General features: G+C 37.3%; 1 protein-coding gene across 1 annotated transcript in view; it reads left to right on the plus strand.

The window, feature by feature from the left end:
* Nucleotides 1-10,860, plus strand: part of PPM1D (protein phosphatase, Mg2+/Mn2+ dependent, 1D) — a 63,912-nt gene that overhangs the window by 8,577 nt on the left and 44,475 nt on the right. The window lies entirely within an intron of this gene.

Consider the following 10,860-nt stretch of genomic DNA (forward strand, 5'->3'; position numbering starts at 1 on the left):
GGTTATAAAATTGTATCTCATTGTGGTTTTAATTGCCATTTCCCTGATTACTAATGAGATTAAGCACCTTTTCATGTTTATGTAGGATATTTTTGGGGTTTCCCTTCATGAAACACCTTTTAATTTTTTGCCTATGTTAATTTTGAATTGTTTTCTTGCTTATTTAGAAGTTTTTAATGTATTTTGGATATTAATCCTTTGTCATAGAGGTTGCAAATATCTTTCAGTTTTTAGCTTGTCTATTCACTTCATGATATTTATTAATGAACAAAATACTTGAATTTAATGCAGTTTTATTAAAAATTCCTGTATAGTTCATAGCTTTTTGAGTCTTATTGAAGAGATCTTTCTATACTTTAAAGTTATAAAGGTGCCGTTGTGTTCTCTTCTAAGAGGTACAGTTTTGCTTTTCACTGTTATGTCCCTCTATTATTTTCTGTTTTGTTTTAGTTTTTTGTTCATTTGTTTTTTTAGCGGCAGGCTGGTGCAGGGATCTGGGGATCCAAACCCTTGACCTTGGTGTTATAATACTGTGCTCTAACCATCTGAGCTAACCAGCCAGCCCTATTTTTGGTTTTGTCCTTGTATATGTGTGTTGTTCAGTACAGTAGCCACCAGCCACACGTGGCTATTTAATTTTTTTTTTTTTTTTTTTTTTTTGGTCTTTTTTCCATGTCCGGCAACGGATCGCAACCCTCAGTGTTGCCCCCGTACCGGACCGGGGACCGGCAACGGGATCGCAACCCTCGGTGTTGCTCCCGTGCCTCGCGTACCGGACCGGGGACCGGCAACGGGATCGCAACCCTCGGTGTTGCTCCCGTGCCTCGCGTACCGGACCGGGGACCGGCAACGGGATCGCAACCCTCGGTGTTGCTCCCGTGCCTCGCTCAGCCAGTGAGCGGGAGCCGGTCTGTATGTGGGATCCGAACCCTCGGACGGGAGCGCCGCCGCGCTTCCCAAGCGGCGCACTATCCAGTGCGCCACTGGGCCGGCCCCATATTTAATTTTTTAAAAAACAGTTTTATTGAGGTATAATTGGTATACAATAAATGGTACATTTAAAAAATACTATTTTATAAGTTTTGATGTACATGTATATGTGTTTATATACTTGTGTGCATGCACGTGCACTTGTCAAACCATAATAACAGTTAAGATAATAAACATCTATCACTCCCAAAAGTTTTCTTATGCCCAATTGTAATTACTCTACCCGACCTTGCCCAACCTCCGTTGCCAGGCAACCACTGATCTGCTTGCTGTACTATAGATTATTTTGCTTTTCTATAATTTTATATAAATGGAGTCTTACAGTATATACTCTTTTGTCTTCCTTCTTTTACTCAGCATAATTATTTTGAGATGCATCCATATTAGTATATCAATAGTTCATTTCTTTTTATTGCCAAGTGCATTATCCATTCATCTGGTGATGGACATCTGGGTTGTGTGCAGTTTTTGGCTATTACAAACAAAGCTGATGCAAAGTTTTTCTTTACAGTAGAATGACCACTAGTAAATGCAGAAGGAATGATAAAATTAGAAAATCACATTTGGTAACTATCATAATAATTCAGCCAAGAAACGAATGCTAAAACTAGTGAGCAAAAATTAAGAACAGAATTATAACAAATTACCGGGTGGCTTAAAACAACAGGAATTTATTCTTTCACAGTTCTGGAGGCCAGAAGTCTGAAATCAAGTTGTTGGCAGAGTTGGTTCCTTTTTAGAGGCTCTAAGGAAGAATGTTCCATGCCTGCTTCCTAGTTTCTGGTAGCTGCCTATAGTCCTCCTTGGCATTTCTTGGCTTGTAGACATTTCTCAGTCTCCGCCTCTGACTTTATATCACCTTCTCCTCTGTCTTCTCTCATTTTCTCTTTTAAGGACACTTGTCTTCGGATTTAGTGCCTACTTTAATATAGGATGATCTCTTTTTAAGATTATTAACCTAATTACATCTGGTTTTTTTTTTTTTTTTTTACGTGTCCGGCAACGGATCGCAACCCTCAGTGTCGCACCCGCACCTCACTCAGCCAGTGAGCGGGAACCGGTCTGTATGTGGGATCCGAACCCTTGGCGGGAGCGCCGCCACACTCCCAAGCGGCGCACTGTAGCAAAACCTAATTACATCTGCAAAGACACTTTTTCCAAATAAGGTTACATTCACAGGTTCTGGGTAGACTTATCTTTTTGTTTGGGGCTGGGGGGATACCATTCAGCACACTAAAAAGATATTTACATTGTTTCAGATTACCTCCCCACAAAACATTTATTAATTATAAAAGAAAAAAATTAACATCCATCCATCTATCTATCTATCTATCTATCTATCTATCTATCTATCTATCTATCTATCTATCTATCTGTTTTATTTACTTAATTAATTTTTATTTTATTTTATTTTATTTATTTATTTTTTTCCTTTTTGTCTTTTTTCGTGACCGGTAACGGGATCGCAACCCTCGGTGTCACGCCCATACCGCGACTGGCAACGGGATCGCAACCCTCGGTGTCGCGCCCGCACCGCGCTCAACCAGCGAGCGGACCGGTCTCTATATGGTATCCGAACCCTTGGTGGGAGCACCGCCACACTCCCAAGCACCGCACTCTACCGAGTGCGCCACCGGGCCGGCCCCTTAATTAATTTTTAAAGATGACCAGTAAGGGGGTCTTAACCCTTGGCTTGGTGTTGTCAGCACCACACTCAGCCAGTGAGCGAACCGGCCATCCCTATACAGGATGCGAACCCATGGCCTTGGTGTTATCAGCACCGCACTCTCCCGAGTGAGCCAAGGGACAGCCAAAGATTAACATTTATAATGGACACCACCTTAATGAAGTAGTCAAAGGTAGCAGCACTTTTAATGGGACAAATTGAAATTGTATACTGCCTGCAATGAGAAGATCATAGTTAACACTTCTGTGATATTTTGCCAAAAACCCATACCTGAATACAGATATGAAGAAACATCAAACAAACCCAAATTGGGAGACATTTTTGAAATGACTGGCCTACTACTCCTTAAAAGCATTAGGGAAACACGGAGGAATTGTTTCAGATTGGAAGAGACTAAAGAGACATAAGTATGTATAACAAGAGATCCTGGATTTTATCCTATATTATATATAAAGCATATTATTAGGATAACTGATAAATTTGAAAGGGGTCTATGGATTAGATTGTAGTATGATATCAATGTTAACTTCCTGATTTTTTTTTTTTTTTTTTTTTTTGAGATGGTCAAGTGCAGTAGTGAGAAGGGGAGAAAGAGTAGAACAAGGAGTTCGGTCTGTAACTGACTGTAAACAATCAAGGCTGGATGCTTAGCTCAGTTGGTTAGAGCATGGTGATGGTAACACCAAGTCAAGGGTTCGGATTACCATACCAACCAGCTGCAAAAGTAAAATAAAATAAGAAAAAAAAAAAATTAAAAAGCAGTCAAGATAACTCACTACCTTCAGATGAGCTAGGTTCCTGATTTTGATAGTTGATTGCAGTTATAAAGGAGAATCCCCTGTTTTTAGTAATTAGATACTATAAATATTTAGGGGTGATGATATATATCTTTTGGCGGTTTACTCACTATTGGCTAAGAAAAATAAGTTTTTTGAATTATTCTTGCAAAAAAGAAAAGTGAAGCTGAAAAAGTAGGTCTCAGAAAGATCAGAAACTTAGGTACTTCCAAGAGTCTAGGTAGCAGTTTCATCAGGGTCCTGCTGCTGGATGCATACCAGGTAACAGAGGCTATGTTTATTCATTTGAATAAAGATAAATCAGAAATAGCAGGTGCATTTGGAATCACCATTTGATTATGATAATATACTGTCATTTTCTAAGAGCTATCAGACCTTTTCAGTGGTCACACAATAGAATGGAATATATAAGATCACCACCCCTGCTTCTTTCCTGTTTTTCTGGTGGCATCAATATTCGTGATTCTTTGAGGGATGTGATAGTGCTTTTAAATTACTAATTTGGAGGAAAGTATCATTGTTGAGGTGCTCCAAAGTCTTGTGCTTGGTCTTTTCTACCAAAATAGGCTTCCTAACGTGTCAGTTAAGAGCTATGAAAAAGCTAGCTGATTAGTTCGGTTGGTTAGAGCATGGTGTTATAATACCAAAGTCAAGGGTTCGGATCTCCGGATCCCTGTGCTGGTCAGCGACAAAAAAAATGAGCTATGAGGGGAAGCTATGAGTTGCTGTGGTTATTCAGAGACTAAACTAGCTGTGGGATAAGTTGGGGATTCCACTGGGTTTGAGGATGCTGGATGGATGTGCATTATATTTAATACTATTAATAAGGGCTAATGTGAAAGCAATATAGCTTTTTCGTTCATGTCAATTATTTCCTCAGAAAAAATTTCTCAAAGTTGAATTATTTGGTTAAACAATGTACAGAGTTGGCCCTCTGTATTAGTGGGTTCCACATTTATGGATTGAACCAACTGTGGATCAAAAATATTCAGAAAAAAATTGTCTATACTGAATGTAAAGACTTTTTTTTTTTTCCTGGTCATTATTCCCTAAACAATACATTATAAGAAAAAAAAAATTTTTTTTTTTTCAAGACTAGTCAAATGCAGTCATGAAAAGTGGGGAAAGAGTGGAACAAGGAGTTTGATATGTAACTGACTGAGCAATCAATTGAGATAACTCACTACTTTTGGACCAGCTTATAACAACTATTTACATAGTATTTACATTGTATTAGGTATTATAAATAATCTAGAAATGATTTAAAAGTATGTAGGAGGTTATGCATAGGTTATATGCAAATACTATGCCATTTTATATCAGGGACTTGAGCATCACAGATTTTGGTATCTGCAGGAGGTCCTGGAACCAGTCTCCCACAGTTTGCCTTTTGATGGTTGTTGATAAGTGTTTTTCAAATTGCTTTACTGAAGGCTTTTACATCTCTGTACTACTTTGGGATTAGAATTCTGTAAGAAATCTTAGTTTAGTGTGTATGTGTGTATGTGCTCAAGAGTTGTACTGCCTAGGTTTGAATCCCAGCTTCTTCACTTACTTCACTTCACTTTGTGACCTTGAGTTAATCTCTTTGTGCCATAGTATCCTTATACTCATCTGTAAAATAGAGATAATGATAGTACTTACCTCCTGAGAGTTAAATAAGTCAATATATGGTAATAGCTTTAATTCATTCAGAAATTTTATATTTTTATTTTAGAAAAATTTATAAGTTTTGTTTTTATGACTTGTGTATTTTTTCCCTTAAAATGCTTTCCTTAAGTCAGACTTCATATGCTATATGATACTTTTTTTTTTTGGTGGCTGGCTGGTACGGGGATCTTAACACTTGACTTTGGTTTTGTCAGCACCAAGCTCTAACCAATGAAACTCTTTTTTGATAATGCCCCTAGTTTTGGGTCATTTAAAAAAATAAAAAAGTTTAAAATACGAAGTAAAAAACAAGGAAGACTGTAATTATGGGAGACAATGTTCTAAAGATATCAATTTCTTAATTACATAAATTTAGTGCAGTTTCAATCATAATCTCAAGGGTTTGTTTTTTATTTTGCAAGATGCTTCTAAAATTCATTTGGAGAAATACTTAAAAATAATTTTTATAAAGAGTAATTGGGGGATACTTAAACTCCCAATTATTAAAAGTACTATAAATAGATTAGTAGGATGAGTTCAGAAATAGATCTGAGGCAAAGTGTAGCATATAATAAAGGTGACATTTCAAATGAATAGGCAGTGCATGGATTATTCATTATTTTTAGGTGATTGCAAAATATCTCTTCATGCATGTTAGTGCTTTTGATAAAAAAATGTGATTTAAATAATATTAATATTGTGTGTCTGAATGTTCTTTAATTTTTATCTCTTTTTCTTTCCTTACCATTTTGTTTTAGGTGATTTTTGTAAGTGGCTATAAGTGGATTACTTGTATACTGTAGTAAATTTTGTTTTCTGCATGTGTTTGAGAACCCTTATTTCTGGGAGTTCACCTCATTCACGTTTATTGTGGTAATAGATTTTCTTTTCCTTAGGTTCTTATCTGCAGAAAACAAAATCTACTCCAGCTTGTTTAAAAAGAAGGGATTTCATCAAGAGCTAGTCAACTCCCAAAATAATTGAAAGGGCTGAAGAAACTTACAGCATACTGTAGGCTGAGCTTCTAGGAATGACTCTGTAGCCAAACTGAAGAACTGGATGGGCTAGGGAGCTATCTCTGCTGTGATCTATACCAGCAAAATTGATGCCTTCTCCCTGCTTCTTTTTTATTTTTTTAACTTTAAAAAATTGTGAAATATAACATATGTATAGAAAAGTTCATAAAACACCAATGCATACTTTAATGAATAATTATAAAATGAACACCACCCAGTTAGGAAAGAGAACATTGGCTGCACTCCAGGCACACCTGCATATCCTTTCTGATCTAATATTTGTCTCTCCTCAAGAGGTGACTACCATTCTGACTTTTGTGATGACAGTTCTGTAGTGATTTGTTTTTCTCAATAGTTTTACCATCTCTTTAAACAAGGTAGATTGCTTTTGAAGAAAATCATGCTGTATGTATTCTTTTATCTCACGCTTCTTGTGAGATTCTTTTTTCTTTGTTTTTTTAAATGGCTGGCTGGTACAGAAAATCGAACCCTTGACCTTAGTATTACAAGGCTGCACTCTAACCAATTGAGCTAACCAGCCAGTCCTTGTGAAATTCTTAAATGTTATATGTAATATATGTAGTCCATTCTCATGTTTTAGGACATTTGGGTTGTTGCTTGCTCTTAGCGCTCATAGTGTTGCTTTGTACATTCATATGTATTGTTTGTATATGTACATTAATTTATGGTATATGCCTGGGGAGTAGTCAAAGAGTATATATCTTCACCTTTAATAGTAATGCCTAAAATGTTTTCTGAAATGTACATTTACACTCCCACCAGTAGTTTATGTTAATACATGTTCCACATTCTTAACTACAGTTACTATTGTCAGACTTTATTTGTGCAATCTGGTAATCACATAGTGGTATCTCTTTGTGGCTTTTAATTAGTATTTCCCTGATGATTAAAGAAGCAACCAATTTACCTTTGTGTGTGTGTGTGTGTTTTCTTTTTTTGGCTGTTTGGATTTCCTCTTTTGTAAAAAGGCCTATTTAAGTATTTTGTCCATTTTTTCCATTTGGTTAGTTTGTCTTATTAATTTCATTTGTAGGAACAGTTTATATATTCTGGATGCCATTCCTTTGGCATGTATATGAGGTTACTTCAAAAAGTTTATGGAAAAAATAGAATTAAAAGATAATACAAACTTTTTGAAGTATCCTCATATATATATTACAAATATATTCTCTTTTATTCTGTGAGTTGTCTTTTCATTCTAGTAATGGTATCTTCTGAAGAGCAGCTTTTTTCAGTTGTAGTTTTTTGCTTTTTGGGGTTTTCTTTTGTGGCTGGCTGATAGGAGGATCTAAACCTGTGACCTTGGTGTTACAAGGCTGTGCTCTAATCAACTGAGCTAACTGGCCAGACTCCTTCTTTGTAGCTGAATATTTCATTTTGTATATATATATATATATATATATATATATATATACCACAATTAAAAATTATTATTTTAAGTTGACACATAGTAATCGTACATATTTATGGAGTAGAGTGTGGTTTTCCATACATGTATATAATGTTAATGACCAAATCTGCGTAATCAGCACATCCATCACCTCAAACATTTATCAATTCTTTGTGTCTAGAACATTGAAAATCCTCTCTTCTAGCTATTTGAAAATGTACAATAAATTATTGTTAACTATAGCCACCCTACAGTGCTATAAAACACTAGAACTTATTCCTCCTATCTAGCTGTAGTTTCACCCCATTTTTAAAATCTATTCGTCCATCACTGTATACTTAGGTTGTTTCTGTATCTTGGCTATCATGAATAATGCTGCAATGAAGATGAAGGTATAGATGTCTTTTTGAGATACTGATTTCATATCCTTTGGATATATACACAGAGGTGGGATTCCTGAGTCGTATGGTAGTTCTATTTTTTAATTTTATTTTTAATTAACATATATACGGTTTTCCATAATGGCTGTACCAATTTACATTCCCACCAGCAGTTTACAAGTGGTCCCTTTTCTCCCCATCTTTGTCAACACTTTTATCTCTTGTCTTTTTTTTTTTTTTCCTTTTTGTCTTTTTTCGTGACCGGCAACGGATCACAACCCTCAGTGTCGCGCCTGTACCGGACCGGGACCGGCAACGGGATCGCAACCCTCGGTGTTGCGCCTGCACCTCGCTCAGCCAGTGAGCGGCCGGTCTGTATGTGGGATCCGAACCCTCGGCAGGAGGGCTGCTGCGCTCACAAGCGGCGCACTGTAGCAGTGCGCCACCAGGCCGGCCCTATCTCTTGTCTTTTTGATAATAGTCATCCTAACAGGTATGAGGTGATATCTCATTGTGGTTTTGATTTGAATTTCAGTTATAAGTGATCCTGAGCATCTATTTGTATGCTTGTTGGCTATTTGTATGTCTTTGGCAAAATGTCTATTTAGGTTCTTTGCCTATTTTTTAGTTGGGTTATTTGTGTTTTTTATTAATGAGTTTTATGAGTTCCTTATATATTTTGGATATTAAACACTTATCAGACATAGGATCTGCAATGATTTTCTTCCATTCTGTAAGTTGTCCTTTCATTTTGTTGATTGTTTTCTTTGCTGTGCAGAAGCTTTTTAGTTTGATGTAGTCCTGCTTGTTTATCTTTGCTTTTATTACCTGTGCTTTTGGTGTCATATCCAAAAAAAAAATAATTGCCAAGACCAGTGTCAAGGAGCTTTTTCCCTCTATTGTCTTCTAGGAGTTTTACAGGTTCAGGTCTAACACTTAAGACTTTAATCCATTTTCAGTTAATTTTTGTGTGTGATATAAGATAAGGGCACAGTTTCATTCTCTTGCATGTGGATATTCAATTTTTGCAACACCATTTATTGAGGAGATTATCTTTTCCTAACTGTATTCTTGGCACCCTTGTCAAAGATTAGTTGACTTTATATTCATTGGTTTATTTCTGTGCTTTCTTTTATGTTCCATTGGTCCTTTGCCTATTTTTATACTAGTGCCATATTGATTTGATTACTGTAACTTTATAATATGTTTTGAAATAAGGAAGTATGATGCTTCCAGTTTGTTCTTCTTTCTCAAGATTGCTTTGGCTCTTCAGAGTCTGAGTGTGAGCAAAGTGTATAATTCCCACCAAACTAAGAAGGTATCTTGAGACTGAAGAATGAAGCAGGCCACTCCATATGGTTTACAAGGAATTTATTATTATTATTGACAGGTGACTTACAGGGAATGGATTGGGGAGAATATTGATCCAGGAGCTGAGTAGCTACTTTCTCCACAACCCCCGCGGGGGAGGAGTTGAAGCTTATAAGGGACTTAGAGGTAAAAGTGAAGCTATGCCAAAGAGAGAGGCTGTGGAAGTAGAAGGTTCCCAGGTGTCTTGCAGCTTATCCTGGGGTTGCTGGCATTGCTCCCCTTATGTTTTGCAAGCATAGCATTCTGTTCCTTTCCCCGCCTCATTTGCCAAGCAACCTGTACAGAAGAAAGATTTTAACAATTGAAGTCAGAGATTTGAGGGCCACAAGTGAGTGACTTCTGACCAGCATTCCTACAGGGGTGTTTTGTGATTCCATACCAATTTTAGGATTTTCTTTTCTATTTTTGTGGAAAATGCCGTTGGAATTTTGATGGAGATTGCATTGCATCTAGGTCGCTTTGGGTAGTATGGACATTTTAACATTCTTCCAATCCATGACCATGGATTATTTTTCCATTTACTTGTCTTTAACTTCTTTCATCAGTGTGTTAATTAGTTTGTTGTTAGTGTATAGAAATGCAACTAATTTTTGTATGTTGATTTCATATCCTGCAGCTTTACTGAATTGGTTTATTCTTAAAATTTTTTGGTGGGGTCTTTAGGGTTCCTTATATAGGAGTCTCCCCCTTATCTGCAGGAGATACATTCCAAGACCCCCAGTGGATGCCTGAAACCTTGGATAGTACCACACCTGATTGCTGTCAATCAGAACATGTGTCTGTTAGTGTCTTCCACCCACAAATTTAGTGCTTTTTCCATTATCACACACTGTGCCCTTAATGTTTGTAGTTTGAGATACGACAGCAAAACTGGCACAAATTTCTTTCTTCTTCACTGTTTTACAGATAGATCTGTTCTTACTGTAGATCTTACCAACCTCAGCATGCGATTTTTTTTTCTTTTCTTATTAAATCGAGAACTTTCACCTTTTCACTTAAAGGAAGCACTTTATAGCTTCTCTTTGGCATATCTCAATTGCCAGCATCACTTCTCTTGCACTTTGGGGCAAGTAAGTAAGTAAAATAAGGGTTACTTGAACACATACACTGCAGTACTGTGACAGTTGATCAGATAACATGATCTGATAACTGAGGCATCTAAATGGCAAAGGGATGGGGCAGGACAGCTCGAGATCTCACATGCTACTCAAAATGGCACACAATTTAAAACTTATCAATTGTTTATTTCTGGAATTTTTCACTTAATATTTTCAGACCACAGTTGACTGCAGGTAACTGAAACCATGGTGGGGGGTGGGGGGCACATTTGGGACTAAGACTATACCTTTCTGTGCAGAGAGTTTTGCTCCTGTACAGTTTAAAAATTAATCCACCAGGGCCGGCCCGGTGGCGCACTGGATAAGTGCGCTGCTTGGGAAGCGCGGCGGGGCTCCCGCCCGAGGGTTTGGATCCCACATACAGACCGGTTCCCGCTCACTGGCTGAGCGAGGTGCGGGAGCAGCACCGAGGGTTGCAATCCCGTTGCCGGTCCCCGGTC

Source organism: Galeopterus variegatus, unplaced genomic scaffold (genome assembly GCF_000696425.1).
Source record: "Galeopterus variegatus unplaced genomic scaffold, G_variegatus-3.0.2 Scaffold1977, whole genome shotgun sequence".
Classification (NCBI taxonomy): Eukaryota; Metazoa; Chordata; class Mammalia; order Dermoptera; family Cynocephalidae; genus Galeopterus; species Galeopterus variegatus.